The sequence below is a fragment of the Phalacrocorax aristotelis genome, chromosome 12 (assembly GCF_949628215.1).
Source record: "Phalacrocorax aristotelis chromosome 12, bGulAri2.1, whole genome shotgun sequence".
In the NCBI taxonomy this organism is placed as follows: Eukaryota; Metazoa; Chordata; class Aves; order Suliformes; family Phalacrocoracidae; genus Phalacrocorax; species Phalacrocorax aristotelis.
Genome location: NC_134287.1, coordinates 21,487,501 through 21,507,673, shown reverse-complemented (window position 1 = coordinate 21,507,673; position 20,173 = coordinate 21,487,501).

The window sequence follows — 20,173 nt, the reverse complement described above, 5'->3', positions numbered from 1 at the left end:
TTACACCCAAGAGTAAATAATGTTGTCGTGTGTATGCTGTTCTTTCCGTGCACTAAATTTCTCAGCCAAAATAAAGGGTAGTTCTGAAAGATTTTTCTGATTTGAAACATATAATTTTCCATGTGTGTACTTAAGCATATTCATCAAATATGCATTATTAAGACGAGATTTGACTTAAATCAAAGACAATAATATGAAGAACGTTACGATTCCTAGTTATGAAATCTATCTTAAAAATTGCCACACTTTTGTAGTTTGATCACAAGTGAATTTAATATTCTTGGTGACACAGAAGCTCTATATCACTTCTTGATAATAACGTGAAAATTGTGCTTTCTGTTCTTATTCCTAGAGATGCTGTTCTCAGATGGGGAAAGGTACAGCACTAACAACGTACACGCAATTACCTGCAAGACTTAACCAAGGAAGTAGTCAGTTTATAGTTACCTTCAATATGTAAACTACAAATTATTAGTGCATGAAAATGGCATCTAAGTTCTGTTGCTGGGGTCTAGTAATTTTGGATATTTTCCATGCTATTACTGCCTGCTCCATATACCTTTACTGGTTCTTTTTGAAATTAACTTAATGGCACTCTACAGAAATGGACTGCCTACTGAGAATGAAAGCTTGCTTGCAAAGATGGACTAACTTCCTACTGGGAAGCACTGATTTGGCACAAACAAAGAAATGCTTTAGCATTAATTTACTTCGGTATCAAAATATTTAGAATAAATTATTTAAAATACTTAAGAACCGAATGGTCAATATTTGCTATTAATAAATGGGACCCGTGTACAAATATTTGATACTGAAAATTCCTCCGCTATCTCCCCGCTATAATACCGAGATAATGCATTCTCAACTTGCCAGGAGTGGGTTTTTTTTTCCTTCAGGCAACCAGGGACACATTCTTGAATTGGGGCTTACACTTGTGTGCACCCACATTTGTGCACCTATTCTCTCATGAATTGAGCTCTGTTCACATTAGTACAGGTAATATCGCTGCGTGCTTTCGTATGCTTCCACCAAACACCAAATGAAGATGAAGGTAAGCTGATGGGTTCCTAGTCACTACCTTCCCACGTGAAAGTTTGTGAAATTTATTTATTTGACTTGCTAAATAGTCGAGTCTTTTGAAGTAGTACTTTCTGAGACTACAGAAAGCAAGACTCTTATGTCATTTGCTTGTTATCAACCTGCAGCCCTGAATTCAAACACCTTTCCTTACCCATTAATATCACCCTAACTCCCATTAGTGGGTCACTTCCTGAAATATGGCAACGCGGGGTATCAGTTTCCTACTCATCTGTGACACATCTGAGTCACATCTTCATCTTTTCCCTCATGACTCGGATCAGGATCACATCGTAACTCTTGTACCTCTCCTGATGAGCTGTTAGGAAAAATAATGAAGATTTTTGCCCTTACCAGACACCTATCACAATGTTACTCAAAACACTCTAATCTGCATATTTCTAATTTTACTTCTAGAAATAAGTAACTTTGCAGAGAGTGCCGTTTCACTGATTATGGACTTCTAAAATCTATTTTGCAAAGTTTTGAGTATTTAATGTTTTTTTCTTTAACAGATAATATGTAACCCTACAAAACTTCTCCTTCCCCTTCCCCTTCCCCTTCCCCTTCCCCTTCTTCCCCTTCCCCTTCTCTTTCTTCCCCTTCCCCTTCCCCTTCTCCTTCCCCTTCCCCTTCTCCTTCCCCTTCCCCTTCTCCTTCTTCCCCTTCTCCTTCCCCTTCCCCTTCTCCTTCTTCCCCTTCTCCTTCTCCTTCTTCCCCTTCCCCTTCTCCTTCTTCCCCTTCCCCTTCCCCTTCCCCTTCTCCTTCTTCCCCTTCCCCTTCCCCTTCCCCTTCTCCTTCTTCCCCTTCCCCTTCCGCTTCCCCTTCTCCTTCTTCCCCTTCCCCTTCTCCTTCTTCCCCTTCTCCTTCTTCCCCTTCCCCTTCTCCTTCTTCCCCTTCTCCTTCTTCCCCTTCCCCTTCCGCTTCCCCTTCTCCTTCTTCCCCTTCCCCTTCCCCTTCCCCTTCTCCTTCTTCCCCTTCCCCTTCTCCTTCTTCCCCTTCCCCTTCCCCTTCCAGTTCCCCTTCCCCCTCCCCTTCCCCATGCCTGTTCAAATATTCTTCTATTCAGGGCAAATTAGAGCCATTATATGTTAAAATAAGCAATTTTGTCTGAACAAAATGGTGCGCTCTGCATGCGTACCTTCCTTGGCAGCACAGAGCTAACGCAGGGTGCAGGAGAATACAGCCTGTGCTCTTTCATTTGACTTCAGAAGTTAAGCCTATTAGGCAGGGATTTCACTTCCAGCCCGGGCCGTGCAACGTCACAAGTCACGCTGAAAGCGGAGCTGCGCAGGGCAATCGCAACCCAAAACGCAAACTTGTGCGTCACTGCTGCCTTGAGTTCTCGGTGCTTCAGATGTTGACTTCAATCCACAAAGTACATTTTAATTTCACAGAAGGACCTTTTATTCCAGGTAATGTTTTAAACTTTTGTAAATTGAGGATTACTTAATTTCAAAATCATTTCAAGTGACAAAACCCTGCCATTTTGCAGTCGTCGCAATCTGATGACAAGAAGAAATAGAAGTTTTTCTTAGAAAAGTGGTGCTGCAGGTCTTGGCCACGAAGTGAAACATTACCTGCCATAGCCCGTCCTTGACTGCCGGACACACTAATGCTGCCTACATCTCACGTGTGTAATATTCTTGTTATATATTTAAATATTTTATTTTTCTTAATGTTTATGGGTTTGATCACGGCCTTGGGCGGTGCTGGAAATTCGGAGGGGCCACGCGCAGGCTGTCCAGAGCATCCTGCGCCAGCGGAGTGTTGCCGCGTAAGGACTAAGCACAAGTTAGCCATTAATGAGCTAGCATGGGAAGCAATTTTCAAGTGCCCATAAATCAGTCATTTTGTTTCCTCTAACATAAGGCTTAGGAGTCATTCCATGCCAAATTTCAGCTTGTAAGCCTCAACACTTTTGCTGGTAGGAACATTAATAAAAAAGGCACTTTTGAGTCCCCCCTTCTTTTACTGTATCAGGTAATTGCACTCCCTTTTACCTCCCCATTTTCTGCACAGCCAAACAGATTGAGATTTTTTTTTCCCCTTTTTTCCCCCCACTAAATTCTTCTAAGAATTCTGTTTCAAGCTAAGGGATGAACTTCATCTGAGCAGAGACAGGTATATCAAGCTGGAAAACAGTGGAAAATGAGGGGTTACATTCTGAGATTTAAATTATGAAGGCCCCCTTCCCAGCTTTTATAATAATTAATAAATTCTGATCCTTTGCCCAGCAGCCAGTGGGGTAGGAATGGGTCACTGAACCTTAAATTTGCAATGGCAAAGAACCAAAGGAAACCAAAGCTTCTGTCTGTGACTGCTGATATCTTTTGCTGGTTGGTTTAAGCATTTTACATTTTTCCTCTTTTAATTTAATCAAAGCTGTTTTGATGGCTACCAGGCTGTTTTAGCCACTCCATTCAGGCAAAGGAAGAGTGTTACTAAGTCCACTGCTACGGTTTTTGCTTTGGCCTGTGTCACTGGGATAGTATGTCTCACTGTAGCACCTCCCAAGGAGCACATGAATGCTATTGCTGGCCTGAAAAAAAAATGCAAATATAAGAAACAAATGAAAAAAAAAAAAGAAAAAAGAAACCCCCCAAAAAAAGGAAATAAGGGAAAAAAAGAAAAACCAGAAGAAAAAAGAAAGGCCAGGGAGACATCAGCCTTTGTAATTTCCTAAAAAATGCTCTAAATAGCTCTCAAAAACTCCACGTGGAAGTCAGCACAGCACCAAGCAAGTTGGAGACAGCTTCAGTCTTGCCGCGGACAGGCAGGAGCCGTGCGGAGCCCGGAGCAGGCACTGCTGGACAATGCGAATATCAGCAAAACCCTCCTGCTTTATCACCTATTACACGGATTAAGGCTTGAGGCACTCCAGTCCTGTCATTCCATAAATGTGTTAAATGAGTCGGGGATTTTGATCATATTGTGATTCTCATTAGTAAATCTGAATACAAATAGGTTTTAGCCTAAATAAATATTGTTTTGTCCACGTTGCATACCCAACATGTTACATTAGGAAAAGTTAATTTTATATGACTAAATATAATCAGAAACACAACATGAAGCCTGTCAAGTTGACATGGTATGATAGGTACCTTAACACTTCTCAGCAGGTAACGTTGTTTGCACACTGCTTAAACTTGTTCATCAATGACTTCTTGCATGATAACCAGAATATTAACAATACATTGAAGGTGGCACCAGGCTCCTGACACGTACAAATGCATTTCACCAAAGAGGCATACTTGCAAAGGACAATCTGCGGATCATTTCAGTATTTCTTCGTCCTCTTCTTCCCTCTTTATTTGTTGCTGTGTGTATTACACCAAGATCAAACCCCTACTGCTCCTTCCATGCGGATGGGATGTAAAAATAAACACGAAACTCAGCAAAAAAGCCTACAGGCAAAAAATAAGGTACAAATGGGTGTAAAGATCAGTGATGACAAGAAGGGAAAGATGAGCAAAAGGTGTTGAAAAAGGAAAGTTGCACAGGCATAAGAACCTGTGTGCAGGTAGACAATTTGCTAATAAAACAGTTACAACTAGCAAAGCTCAGCAGTCCTTCCTCATCCTGGGGCTGTAGGTGAGGTACCACTGGTGTCACAGCGCACGCTGGGTTTTGTGACAAATAGAGAAGCTAAGATTCAGGGAGGAATTTTTCTTCACTTGATAAAAAATTAACTTTTGAAACACCTCTTATGTCTTTAATGACTAATAAACCATCTTTTATTTTTCTGGAAATTTTCCTTTTCCTGGTTGATCCTGTAGAATCTGCGATTTGCTTTATTTTTAGTCTGTTACTGCATTATTTTTTTTTAAGGATTCCTATATGCTATTTGTATGTTTGGGGGATTTCAGGCTACTTTTGTAGAGTCTTTGAGTGATCCACAACTCACTGAACTATTTTGTCTACTTCCTTGGGCAGGTTATTTCAACCCTAATCAATACCTACTGTGCAAAACCTAAATGGTTAAGCTTTGATTGCTTTTCTTAGGCCAGAATTCCAAAACCTGCTGTAGTTTCAGGGACTTTGGACTCTGCAGTAAGTAGAAGGTCTGTCCTTATGGGTGCAGAGTCCATCCAGGGCCAGTACCGAGCTGGTTTATTTTGACCTGTGCTCCAGTTTTCCTCTCCCACCATCACTCTCGCTAATGAGCCCTTGAAAGAGAGGCGAGATCGTTACCTGCACAAAAGCCTAAAAATACTTTCCCTGTGTTTAGGCTTCCCAGAACCAGAGGAATGGTCTGGGCTGAGGATCTGAACCTGGATCCAGTTCAAATAGACCAGTGGGAAACTTTGGAAGTAAAACTCCACACAGCTGCGTGCCTGCACTATACTAAGCCTTGCGTTTTCCCCATTAAAACATAGCACCTATCTATTTTAAAATAAAGCTATGCCATGTATTTTAATTGAGACTCCGGTCTCCAGCTCCCAATACTTATAATCAGATTCCAGTTTTCCAGCTAAAGCTGTTTATTGATGTCCTACTTTTTTTACTATCGTAGCATGTCAATAAATTGGAGAATAGTTCCTTATGTTAGATTTCCCCAAGCTTTCTGGGGAAATCCTTTGACAATTTGCTGTATAAAGTCAGTTAATTGCTTTATATAGCAGAGCAATAGCAAGTGTTTAGACATATCATATGACATACATTCGGAAAATATGGGAAAGACATATTTGTCAATAAAATGAACGCTGGGAAAAAAAAATTTATTTTATTATGTGAAAGTTCTTGGTTTAAGCCGAGTTATCTTGATTGTCCTAATAACTGGCATGCCTTAACCAGCTGTCTGAATGGTAGAAAGAAACGGCTTCTGCTTGTTTTTCTGAACCTCCTCAGGACCTCCCCGTAACCAACCGGAAAGTAAATCTCAAGATGCCATAGGATTTAATACAAAAACGAAAGTTCAAATTATATTTTATTTTAAGCTGGATAGGGCCATAATAGAAAAAGATCATCAAAAACAATGAAAAGAAATAATTGTTAATTTCTACAGTACCTTGAAACAGAAGCCCCTGAGAATAAATAGAATAAGAATACTATTAAAATTTCCTCTTTTATTATATCTTCTCTGCCAGAGTAATTGTTGCTGTGTCCAATATATGCAGAGGACAATTTACTAGCTGTTTTCTATTAGTTTTTAGCATTAACATATACAGAAATAAAATGAATAGCTAGCTTTTCTTTGGTTAATTAAATGACTGACAAGTCACAGATGTTGCTGCGCCGACTCTTCCATATGATTAAAAAAAAAAAAAAAAATCAACCCTGGCAAACAAAAGAACAGTAGACGGGCAGTGTAAATGGTCTCTTTATTAAGTGAATATTGATGCTACATTATGATTTTTTTTTATGAATGTGAATAAGGTAGAATACTTGTTCTTTTTCCAAGTTTTATATTAAGATTTGAAAAGAAAACCTGTTTCCTACATAATTCTCACAAAGGAGTTCAGAAGATGGTTTACTGTAGAAGTGACCTAATTTGCAGGAGGTTCTGCTTCTGCAACATCTATCACAAAAGTGCATTTTTATTAGCAAGATACATATCTTTAATTTTTTTCTCCAGTATAATTTTAATAGAATCTTGGTAGCTAAAAGCTGGTACTGAAAATAAATATTCCATTTCTATTCAATACAATGTTTTACTAAAAAACTTGAACAGATTTTATAGAAATATTCATGGGATAAGTATATTAAACTGCAGCTCACTCCCTTCCCACCTTGTCCCTACTTTATCTTCATTAATAGTAGGACTCCTCTTGGAGTCGAACAGTTCGGTGCTGTTGCCTGTTCCGAAGACCTGAGACAGCTGACTCATTTTAATTTAATTTCCAAATAACTGGAAGTTAATCATTTGGAGCTCTGAGGTTGGCAGACCTGGCTCTTCTGAACTGCCCGGCGCCTCGAGTGTGCTCTTTTGGTTAAACATTTTTGGGTTTAACAGGTATTAATTTCTTATGCTTCTTTTGCATAGCCTGCTGGTTTCAATGGTCTTTGTGCTTACTTCTGTCAGGTCATTAGTGCCTTCATCTAAAGTAGGTATGATGAGACTTGGGAGCGCAGAACTTTCCAGGTTTAACACTATGAATTACCTTCATTACGAATTATAGACATTTGACACAGGTGATAAAAAATTACTTTGAAAAAACATGTAAGGCATGTAAAGATATGCTGTGGTTACTTGTTCAGTAAATGCGATAACCCAGCAGCAGGACACGGGAGCCACGGCATCACTGGCGGAGTTATCGCCTCCCCCCGGACGAGCGATGATGCCACCACCGCTACGCGTGGACAGGAGGCAGGAGTCCCAGAGCCGGGTCAGCAGCACTGCGTGGAAGTTTGGGACGGGAAGGGAAGGAGAATAATTTAACCAATTAAACTAGCAAAGAATTTAAAAGGGCAGAACATAATTACTGATGATGGATTTAAGCCAGAACACTGAGACTGGAAACAATATGCTTGTGTAAAGTGCCATATTTAATTAACAGGAATAGCTTAGGTATAATATTTACATATTTGTAAAACACTCCAGGAGCACAGAGCCTCTTTTCCACCAAGTGAGACCTCTGGTGCGGTTTTGAATTACAAGAAAAATTGAATTTACAAGAAAATCTCTCCATTTACCAAGTTAAGCATTTTCAGAGCTTGGACGTCTTTTGAGATTCTGAATTTCACTACTGAGCAGGCCTTGCTCTGATAACCTTAGGAGACCTAGCCAGAGCACTGCTTTAAGCTTAACTTTTAGGCAGCTTCTTTAATAAAGGAAGAAAACGGATGTAAGTAATACTTACTTCTTTTACGGTTCTTCCCCAGCCTTTAATCTCCTGGAGAAAGTCAATGTGTCTTTTCTTCCACTACGCAGCATTGCCCAGCTAGAGTCTGCAGGGCTGAGCCCCAAAGTGACAGTAATTTCACCCTGGAATATAAATAATTCTGAGCATCCCTGCCTGACCAAATCTGGGAGGCCACTGGCCACCGGTTATCTGTTATATCGCCCTGTAAATTTGTTTGAAGATTTGACCCGACGAATTTGGCTAGCTCTGATCAATGCAAAAGTACAAAGGCCTCTAAAAGCTATTTATGTTTTAATTGAGGAGATGGCAGTGGTGGTTTCTGTGAGAAGTACAGTGTCCTGCTGCACCAGGGGATGGCAAAGGAAATACTTCACACCCTCACGATTGACTGCATTAATTACGAGGGTGATGAATGGTGTTCAACCTATGTAAATAAATGTGTGCCGGAGATTCGAGCCCAATGAAAGTACAGCTATGTTTTAGTGGACCGCGGCATCATATTTCATATAGTAAAAGTTGTGAGGGAAGAGGAGTGATATTTATGGAGTGCAAAGCACTGTGGGATTTTGTGGGAAACCACATATATTCAGCTTGTCAGAAAACATCTTAATATTTACTCTTACAATCCCTAGGCTACTGCTTTCTAAACCTAAAGCTTTCATTAGCCCATTTACCAGATATAAAACATTTGTAAGTCTGTTGAAAGAGTTACTTTCAGGAGTGGCATTTTTCACAGCAAAACGATGATACCTTTACATAACCTCATTATGCAGCAGTGTCAGCTCCTGCAAGCGAGCTGGCTTATCCCATTGAATTAATTCGCTATTTCCACATTTCTCTTCGCAGCCTCTGATTATTCCAGACCGTCCCCTCAGCCCTATTACCTCCCGCGCAGAAGGATCCCCCTTCCCGGGTACGCACCTGGCCATCGCCGCGCTGACCTCCGGAATGGGCTCTGTGCCTTTCTGGGGTTGCCGGCGGGATCTCTTCTTGTGTTTTGCCGAATTACCGGTTTATAAAGCAGTGTTACCCGCCGCCCTCCCTTCCCCGTTTGTCGTTCCAGGCTGGTCCCGATGCCCCGAACGGTTTCCTCTCTCTGTGGCTCACAAACTGCAGGGGAAAGGAAAAATAAAGCTTTTATTCCTTCATGTCAGTATGGGGCTCCGACGATTTTATGATGGGAAGTTTTATAAATTGAAAATAAAGAAGTATTTCTTAAAAACTAAATAAGGATAATATTTGTTTTGGACAAAATAAATATTTTTCACTCGCATTGCAGGCACAATATGTTACATTAAGAAAGGTTAATTCTATATTAAATATAATCAAAAACACAACATGGGGCCTGTCACGCTGACATGGTGCAATAGGTACTTTAATACTGCTCAGCAGGAACCCTTGTTATATTTTTTATATGTTAGTAGATGTCTACTTAGAATTGATCAAACCTTTCCTTCTGAAACATATATGCCAACACCTCCACAACACACTATAAACTAGACTCTCAGAAAACAATAATGATGCTTATCAGTCACTCGCCTTGAGTTTGCTTGTGAAAAACCTCTAGCTAGTATGCTATTGGAGCTCTTAAAACATAGATCTTTTTGCTGCACTGATAATTCACTCACAGCTTGAGATTGATGACTATGTGAAGTCCATAAAAGATGTTACCACTATATTTTCTTCTTATGATTTATTTTATCATGTTGTCAAGGTTTGCAGAAAACAAGAAACAAATCAATGAATGTCATGCTTAAATATTAAAGAAGGCTGTAATACACAATTTTATTCAGATGCCTTATTCAATCTTGTAGCTCTGAAAAGGGTAGCAGCAGCAAAGCTTTTATTTGAATTACTTTTGGAAAAATTAATTTAGTGTGAATGTTGAATTGTGAATGGCAAAAGGGTAGCTAACCTTATTTGTTTAAAGAGGAATATAGAGTAACTTGGCTTTTTTTGCAAAGGGTTTTGAGAACCTGGGGAAATTCACTGGCTTTTCAACTACAGAAACTTCAGAACAGAACTGCTTAATGAGCTCATACTTTCTAAATTAATGAAAGGTTGCCTTTGTGAAGGGGGGGACGCAACAGGGTTTGTAGTCGGATGTCGGTATCAGCGATCCCTCAGTGCTACAAAGCTGTTTAAAAGAAAAAGCCTTTCCTCTTTCATTGCTACAAAACTGAGATCACGTCTTACACCTTGGTACCGGGGAAGGAGGGGGAGAAGGCTGCGGCCCCACACTGCTCCAGGACTGGCCCTCCCCTTCCTGATGCCCTTCTCTGTGTTTCATTATGACTCAGATACACAGGAGAAATTAAGCTCAGCTTGATTTTGGTTTTTGTTTTAATTTTCTTGTTTTGCTTGGTCTGAGGTTTGGTTTTTTATTTTGTTTCTTATTCTTAGAGATAGAACAAATTACATCAGAATATTCGGTTGGTTTTATTAAAAAAAACCAACACAACCTCTTTTGAATATATTGGGTTTAAAACAGTGAAAACAACTGTTTCCTGAGGTTTCTACTCTACTTTATTTCCCACCTCTAGAAATAGCTTTGGTGGCCATTTTATCCTTTCTCAAGCGATGATTAAGGCTGTCTTGTCCTACAGGAGCAGACGAGAGGTCTGAATGGGCAGCGCTTTCTGGCCTTTTGTCGCCAGGGAGCAAAGTTGCCTTTTTATTGCCTTCTTCTACAATTTTGTTTCATTTTGGTTCTGTAACTGTACCAAAGATGGGAGCTGAAAAAGAAGAAAACAGAACAGAGATGTTTTCTAGTCCTGCATCTCCTGGGATTAAGCAAATTGTTCGTGGCTTGGATGAGCAGAGCCCCATCCCTTGGCTGCCGAGCATGTGGTAAGCAACGGAGCCTTGCAAGGGGATGCTCACCAGCACCTGAGAGGGTGTCATTACCTTAGTTTGTTATGGCATTTGAATTCATAAAATCTGGGGGGGGTTATCAAGAATTATTGGCTTTGGTGCTGGTCCTGACTATCAAGTTCATACTTCTGTCAGTTAGAGATGTAGCCAGGTAAGGCTGGGTATGGTACCTCACCTTGTGTGTCTCCAGCACCAGGAGACCGATGACCTTCTGATAGTCCTTAATGGGACCAATGAAACTGCTTCTAAATGACCCTGTGTGAGGCAGGAAAAACTGTCTTTGTGGATGATTTTAGGCAAGCGGGGGAAAACTATGAGTATAGTTTGACTACACCTTGCCAGTGGTAAAACAGAAATCCTCTTGCAGCATCCCTGCTCCACGCCTGACCATGCAGCATGAAGGGAAGGATCCAGGTTGCTGGTGGTCACTGGGGCTGGCTCTTGGTCAGCGTTTCTTTAGTGTCATCAGTGGTGGGGCTTTCAATGCTTTCAGGAGCCATGGGGGAAAATTGAACAAGTATTAGTTTTTTAAATACTCCTAGGTGACTTAGGGTGGGTGGTTGCCCTCCTTCAGCCAAGGGTCTCCAAGCAATCCTTGCAGGCCCCATGCCCGCACATCTGCTTCTCAAACCTGGAGAGCCGCAACAGTGCCGGCATGGCTGAGCGTCACTGTGATATTGTCGTGCGTCCTTTCCTTGCGGATCAACCAGTACAGGCAGGCGCGTGGCGAGCGCAAGCCCTCTCGGGAAGGGGCAGGACCATGTGCCGCTCGGGCTGTCCAACGCTGACCTCTCCTCTCCAACTCAGCTGCTCTTCGGAATAAGCATGATTAAGCCACTCAGTGAACCTTGCACTACTGCCAAAGGCCATATTTAATAAAGTTTTATTCTTCCCTTATGCACTTTTCACACTTGGAGATGGGGAACTGTAGAGTATGTAAAAATGTACAGCTCAACACCGCACAGGCTGCTGCCCCCACCAAATCCCATTCACAAACCCCATTAATGACAACCATGTTTTCACTTTTGGGGTGAATTAGCTATGTGGAAGGCAAGGTTTTGGCTAAACTGTTCTCTTTGCTGTGTCTCAAATCTTAGCTCTAGAGAACACCTAAAGTATTTCAAGGAACATTTCTTTCTGCTTCCCTGCAATACTTTTCAGTGCACACACCTTGTTTTTTCTCCAGAGATGGAATTGATATTGAGTGAGAAGATTAGGCAAAATCATTGTTGCCTGCGCCAGACAGATCAGGCAGTGAGAGCAATGAGTTGTTTTTTAATTTTTAGCTTAAGACCGTAAGTGCAAACGAAAGCATATTTTATTTGCAACTTTCGTAACGTATCAGAGTATATTTATAACATAGTATTAAAAATAAAATGTGTTGAATTATGTGTTTTTCAAGTCTATTACTTAAATTAACCTCGGAACAATTCTTGGAGAATCAAATTTGTAACACAGGACCCAATTTTAACAGTGCATTCTCTGCATACATTATTGTTTATTATAACACATTCATGGGAAGCAAACCTAAAGTTGATCAGTTTTTGCTCTCCAGCTTTCCTCCCTTTCCCTGCCCAGCAGGGTGCAAAATGACAGATTAAAACAACATAATCAGGAGCGGGATTATCAAGGATAGTGGGTTCTATCCACGTAGGAGGCACGAGGACACCACGTGCTTGAAAAGTCTATTTCCCCAGGAAATAAGGTACCTCCTATCCTTACAAGTGTCATAGCATTCATAGAATTGAAAGCAGTGGAATATTTTTTTCTCTTTTTTTTTTCCCCATTTATTTGTTTTGGCAATCGCTTTGGATACAATTCACCCACGTGCAGATGGCAAATATAAGCCCCATGCACTTAAATCCCATGTAAGTCTCTTACTGGAGGTGGGATTGGCAGTAGTGCCCCAGCTCTGCGGTAACCTGAGACTCCCTCCTTTGAGACTTCAGCTTCTGTTGCTTCCACGTTTGCCAAGATCTAACTGAAAGTGCTGATTTTTCCCAGGCCTGAATAGCTGCTTCAGCTTTGTTTGTTTGCTTTGAAATTTATTTTTGAATTGTGGTGCATCTCAGCTATTCAGACAGGGCTGGGTAGAAAAAAAATGTTATTTTGCACTTGTTAAAAAATTGCTGAGACTATTTTCTTCTGCCAGTAGTGGCTGCGGTGACTGGCTTTCATTTGCACTGGGAAAGCTGATTTGCACAACACCAGCCCACAGGCTGGCCTTGTGAAAAAAATAACAAACCCAAATATATTGTTGTTAGCAGAATTTTTCTCCTTAAGACTTCCTAATAACGTGAACTCTAGATGGTTCTTCAATACTGACAACATAGTCACAAAATATTCACAAAAATCCCTTTTCTGGTTTTTAAGATGCAGTTAACAAAAGAGAGGAAGATCACTGGAAAGGTTTCCAGTTGTGTTGGAAATTGTTACTTGAACTTTTCAGTAGGTCATCGCCATTCCCCAGCCCCTCTGGAAAGTCCGGGCAAGCTTCCTCACACTGTTTCTGTAGGAAACGTTGTGGTAAAGATCAAGCAGCACGCTGCTGTGACTTGCTAAAAACGCCTCGGGCTGTAACCGCTTCTTTGCACATACTTTTACTAAAAATTTGCCTGGAACGTTCCTTCTTGTGCTGCTTCTCCTTCAAACAGCCGGATGGCAGCTTGTGCCTCCCCCCACCATGCCTTAAAAATGCATTTGCAAGCGCAAGCTGCGTGCTTCACCGTGTACAAATATTCACATGTAATGTAGATAGCTGCTACGTTACACCAGTCCTTGGTCCCCCTGCCCGGGTGGGGTTTTGCCTGGACAATACCAGGTGCTAAACCAGATGGTAAGGAAATACTTACAGGGGCACAAGTTTAAGGTGAGATGTTGATTCTCCTGATATTAAAGACAAATTCCCTTTGCCATCCCTGGCCCCAGGGCTCCCCCCAGCATTTGGGAGGAGATGCTGTCTCCAGCTACAAAGACATTGGTTGGACCTGTCAAATTCTTTGAGGACATGACACAAAAGGAGTTGGAGGAGGAAAGCTTTGCAAAGTTCATGGAACAGTTAACATGCCCAAAATTTGCTATAAAAAAGACCAAGCCGAATCTTTATGTGGAAACCAATTTCCCTGAAAGCTTGCAAATATCTGGCTGATCTGATTCTGTTTGTCCATAATCACCCGTAGAAGATCTTACATTAGTTTCCATACGGGCGTGTGGCTGCTGATTTAATGCAGTTGCAGCAGTGCACTAAAGAATTAGAAAAGGCTCCAACCCAGTGTGCGTGTGCGCCTGTAGATATAATTTTTAAAAATACCCTTATTTATACAATGAATACAAAGTTAATGTTTTGGCTTTCTTCCGGGACAATCTGTAAAAGAAAAACTAGAGCTGGGGATTAAAAAGAGTGTGCAAGTAATGTGTAAACCATGAAATTCAATTAGTTCCTCTTAGGAAGCCAAATTTTGGTGAATACTGTAGAGAAAAGGTAGGGATAAAATGCCTAAGCCAAAGCTGTACTTAATAAGCTTCAGTAATTAGTTGTAAATGGATGTTAAACCTGGAAACACATCTCTTTTTTTGCCCATGTTTATGAACATTAAGGAAAACGAAGGATAGGGTTAAATAATAACTTGGAAGACTTTCCATCCCAAGTCTTCTACCAAAAAGGGTTTTGGTGCTGTTGGAAGGCGGACACGGAGAAAAAGCACGTGTTGCCTGGCCTGGGTTCGTGGCGTGGGGGACCAGAGCGTGCGGGGCCACGGGGCACAACCTGTCCCAGTGCGTGTGCTGCGGGAGCAGGGTGAGGCTGTCTGAGAAGGGCTTGTGCGAATGGGTATTTAAAAGGAGTATTGGGAAAATAGAGGCCAGATTTACCGACCAGGTCACGTATAACAAGCTGTACAGGAAATCAGAGGCATTGTCCTGTTATTGATGTGTCCCTTTTTTACCCCTGCATCCTCTCATTTTTGCTGTATCCAGTAACAATTTGATATTTGAATTGTATAGTCACTCTTCAGAATTGGAAGGGTAAAAGGTAAATTGTGCTACAGTGTGCGATAGATTAATTGGCAAATGTTCCTGTTATTGTTTCTGGGAGCTCTACATCCACCTCACTATTCTCGTCTCTGAAAGGGCTCCCTAAAGTCAAAAGCACTAGTGAAAATACCAATGTCCAAAAACAGAGCCGCAACTCCTGCTCCACAATTCATCTTACAATCAAAGGCCCTTTGCTGTCAGTACAGGAACTGGAGAAACAAATACAGACCATAGACAATTCCTTTTCTTGCTCCCTCCCCCCAGCTCCCTCCAGAATACACTGAAATCCCACTCTAATCCATATTGTGAACAGTAAACACTTTTGACCTATAAACTCTTTTTTGTAAGAAAAGTGTTTTCCTGGCTGCGTATTCCTAATCTGCTTTTTATATACACTTTTTCTGAATCCTCATTATTTTTGAGAGGTTGGCCAAAACCTGAAACATTTCCAGCTCGAGCCTGTTTCAGGGGGAGTGGGTCAAACTGGAGTTCCTTGATCCATTGTTACTTAATTTCTGGGTCAGGTTCCAGAAAGACCCCTTCTTCCTCTTTTGCTTTGGATGGAAAACACTCAAGAATTGATTTTCTGCTGGGAAACCTGCACAAGATGGTTGGAATTTCATGAGAAACACAACTCTTATGCTTCCCGAGATGGTGGAGCTCCCTCTTTTGGGGCCACAGCCTCTGAAAGCATCATGGGCGAGTCAGAGTTAGCCTCTTTCTTAATTTGTTGCCAACTCAACTTTATTTATTTATTAATTTTCCTTCATGGTTTGTCTTTAAGCTAACCACAACTGTTACTTTCGCAGTACTGCAGCGGGAACCGAACACGCTCAAGGTGACAGCAAGGAGAGGTAGTGGGTGGGAGCCGTCAAGTGTGACCTCAGGCAACATCTGACTCTTTTCCTCCTGGTCTTTTACCAGATCATCTTTGGCCAAGTTAAAAGGCTGCCCCAGACTGTGAGCGCTAAGAGTGAAAACCATGTTATAAGGCGATTGCAGAAGTGTTTAGGCTTTCTCCAAGACGGTGGCTCCTCTTCAGACCCTTCCTCTTTGCTGCCTGCTGTTGATTAGCTGTGAGCATGGTTTAATCTCCTGGAGTAAGCACAGGACTGGGTTTGGAGTGTTTATGCCCTTAAAAACTTCTTCTGAAGCCTTTCTCTGTAGCCTTGGACATGACACTTAACCTTGCTGCCTCAGATTCACCGTCAAGAAGGGGATAATAGCACTTGCTTATCTACTCCAGAGCGGGCTTTGAGGATTAATTAGTTAATATTTGTACAGTGTTTTGAACATAAGTGCTTGGTATTAGCATTCTTACTTCACTGCTCCAGGCTCATTTTCTCCTTTGGCCTGATGTGCCTTCCTGCTTTTTTAAAAGCTCTTCGTCTTGTCTTAGCCCTGCTGTGTCGTGCCCTTGCCCTGCCTCGCTGCGTGCTTTGCACGCTCCTCACGTGGCCTTTGGGTCTGCAGAACATCTGCAGAAGGACAAGGGCCAGCGCTTGCTCCCTTCCTCCTCCTGCTCACTCCAAGATAAACTAAGCCCAGCATTTGCAGGGGGTTTGCATGGCTGAAGCGATGGAAATGGTCACTCAGATTCTCCTTCCACCCCATCAACAGTGTTTCTCACAAAAGCCAGAGGAAGGCCAGGTGGGCATCAGAGAGGCAGTCAACATACTGTGCAGATCGCACGGTCTCTTGTCATTCTTGGTATCTTTTCTTGAAAAGAAACAAAGAGGAAGAAAGGAAGAAAGAAGGAAGATGTTGAGGGGAGGACAGGAGAGAAAGGAAAGCCCAAAGCCTGTGTGTTGCTGCTGCCCTGAAACATATTTCTTGGAAAAAATTCCCACCTAGCTCCATCAAGAAGATGGTCAGTGGAGCTGGTAGCATGGACAGAAAATACTTTGCCATAAAGCCATTTAAACTTCTATCGTTGGTGAGCTTTATACCCACACCCTCCACAGCAGCGCCGGGTGTGCCCACATGGACCTCTGTGTCCACTTGTTCATTCTTCCTCTAGAAAATGGGTCTTGGCCCCGGAGCAACAGCCGAGCCCTGCCCAGTGGCACCAGAGCAGCAGTTCCTCAGGCTGCCCCAATGATTTGGTGGTTTTCTGGATCCCTTGACCCTGGCTCTGCCCCTGTCTGGGACCTCTCTGCTCCATGCTCGTCCCATCTCTCACACGTGGAAGCAGGGCAGTGACCGCTTTTGTCCCCACGTTGGCATGAGACATGGCACACAAGTATTGCCCAGCCCTGCAGGCAACCAGCAGCAGCTGCCCCCCTGGAAGCCCCTTCTGTGCAGTGGTGACTGACTTCTTTACTTTAAATTTCACAGAGAACAACGTTGTGGCTAAAATTTGAGTGACAGAAACCTTGAGGATATTTTCATGTTTGCAGGATGTTCTGAAAATTTGCTAGGGCACTCGTGAAAAGTGGGTGAATATTCGTTCTCTTTTCCCTCTGTTCATGGATTGGCAGGAACTGCCTTTTCCTACACATTTTCAGTGCCCAAGAGCTCCGATTTCTCCTTTTTCCCTGTTACTGCAAGAGAAAACCGTCTGTATTGTGTGAGTGTCTTTAATGTGCAATTCCACTGGCCTAATGGGCACCTGATGGTACAGATAGATTTGATTCCAGATTTGGATCTGCTGACATAAACCTTAATGCTTTTTATTGTGTGCCACTTTGGGAAATCCTGATTAACAGCAACAAAGAGATAATTATGCAAGATGAAGACAATGTAGTTGTTTTAAAAATAATGTATATCATACAATTAATGCTACTTTGTCCTATATCAAAGTCACACTACCTGCATTAATCATACATCCTCATAGTTTCTAAACATTAATAGCAAGAAATAAAAAAGCAGAACTCCTAATCCCAGGGAGATTCACCATAACGGGGGGTTGGGTTTCTTCTGAGAAGAAGAGAGGTAAGTAATGCAGGTTTTCAGCCTAGTTATTACAAAATGTAGAACATATGACTATCTTTTTTAGAAAAATGGGCTGAAGTCGGTTCAGGAACCCTAATTAATAACTAATTCCATTTAGTCCCCCTGCATTAAAGCTATCTGAGCATTTGTAAATGAAGGTGTTACTTAAAATAAGTAGTGTTTTGTCTGCTTCTGAGTTTATGAAGGGCCGGCCCGAAGCAGTAAACCCGAACGGCTGATGTGTGGTGCGGGTGCGCGGCTGAGTGCTCTGATGCACTGAGGTAACCGCTCCTCGCCTCGGAACCCAGAGGAGATGTGGAAGCTGCACGATGTGGAGTAGCACAACGGTAGGCATGGAGGGGGATAAATTTTCTCTTAAGCTGTGGAAGGCTTAAGACCTTAAAAGCTGGTAGGGGAACAATAAGAATGGTTGGATGGACAGGTGTGTACACAGGTCAGATCTTAGTAATTTCTGAAAGAAACAGTGGAAAATATTCATTTAACCCCCACAAGTGGCATTGCCCTTTTGGGTTTCTTTTGGGTTGCCTGACTTTGAACTCCTCATCAGGGACAAAACGCTTCATCTTAAATCCCAGTTTAGGCATGGTGACCCACATTTCTGGCTTTAAGGGGGCGCAAGGGTCAGATTTGCTGTCCTCTATGCCAAAGCATCATTTTCCGTCGTTGTTTGCCACAGGCAATGCTGTGAGACAAAGTCCTGCCCTCTCCTTTTCTTGCCTGGCTTCTCCTTCAGCGTGCGGGGTGGTGGGGGGCAGGCTGGGCTGGCGTGGGGGGGGAAGGTGGGCCGCGGTCTTTTCCTGCTCAGCCGCCGGGGTCTGGTGCTCTCCGGAGGGCTTGGGGAATGTTTCCCGGGCAAGCTGCTGCCCCGTGCTCCCCGGCGTGGGGTAGCATGGACATTATCTGTGTTATGAACCTTGGGTGTCTACATCCACCCACCTGCACCACCTGTAAAGAACCAAATATTGAACCCATCTTTACAATTTTGGCTGATCTATGGCAGTAAAGAGGTTTCCATATGATCACTAGAGTAGCAACTCTACAGCATTAACATTTTTCTCCTTATTGCCAAATCAGCTTAATCTCGCTTTCCTAACCCGGCTTTGCATGTAGCATACCCCGCTTTCCAAGGGATCCTTTGTTTATTTCTTGTTTCCCCAAATACTCTTCAAAATTACAACTGTTTTGTGTCACTGGTGGCTTCTGAGCTGGGGGAATTAAGGGAAGGTTTGGGTGTGCTTGTTACATTACCTTCTGTGGAATGGATGGGGATATACCATATGTGCATCTGCAATTAGACATTTTGATTTCCAAAGTATTTAGTTACCATTTGCTGAACCATTGAGTAATTACCACAGCAAAATTGCACAATCTGTCAGTACGTCAGCTAAGTGTGCTTCTGGACAGCTTTATATGCACCTTCACCAGCGCAAAGCCTTTTCTGTGCTTCGTTTGGTTAAACTGCAGTCCTTTCAGAGGAGAAATTTCTCATAGCAAAGGAAATTTCAAATAACTGTGAAAATACCTACTATTGTACACCTGCCCTGTGGAGGACATCTTGCCTCAGAGGGAAAGTGCTATTTAAGGTAATATGTTCCATTAAACATGGTGGCTTTTTAAGGCTGCAAAGTGCTATTCTGGGAAACGGGTTTGGAGGCGGCCACTCAGCACTTCTTGTTTCCATAATTCCCTGAATTTAGCAATAGCACTTCTGCCACTGGCAGGGGGAAATCTGCAAAGTGTTACCCACCGCATTCAATGGAAGCAGAAGGATTTCCAACCCGAGAATGTGTTTAGGGTTGTGAGAAGTAATGGTTTCCACTCTTTTTTTTTTAGTCACTAAGGGAAAGCTTTCTACACAGGAATGGAGAATTAAGGTTACTTTCAGTAGAGAAGAGCAAGAGGCATCATTTACTCCCCTCCTTCCCTCTCCCCACCAAATTAAGCACTCAGGAATCCTGAGAAAATTGGGTCACTAATATGGAAATTTTAAAGTATTGATAATACCAACATGACAAGTTGTCACTTTGCAGTACGTTCTTAAACACGACTAAACCTTAATAACCAGGTTATTCTAGAATAATCAGGGTAACAGAATGGGAATGAATGGCAGTTACTGTAATTATTCTAGAAAGAGGACCAAAGCAAACAGAAATTCCCTCTAATTTTATATATTCCCAATAGGTGCACATAGTACATCATTATCACTATAGAAACTACTTAGTAGTTTCTCCAAAAATCAGCTACGCTTCACGGTCTTATGGGCCAACGTCTGAGCTGCACATGAGCCGGCACCCTCTAATTCAAACAGAGGTAAGCCCAGAGCAAGCTGCAGTAGGCTGCAGCAGGCAAAACAAATTTCCTAAGCCAAACATGTTAAATCCAATATATTTTTCATTGATTTAATAGACTGAAACTTTGGATACAACTGA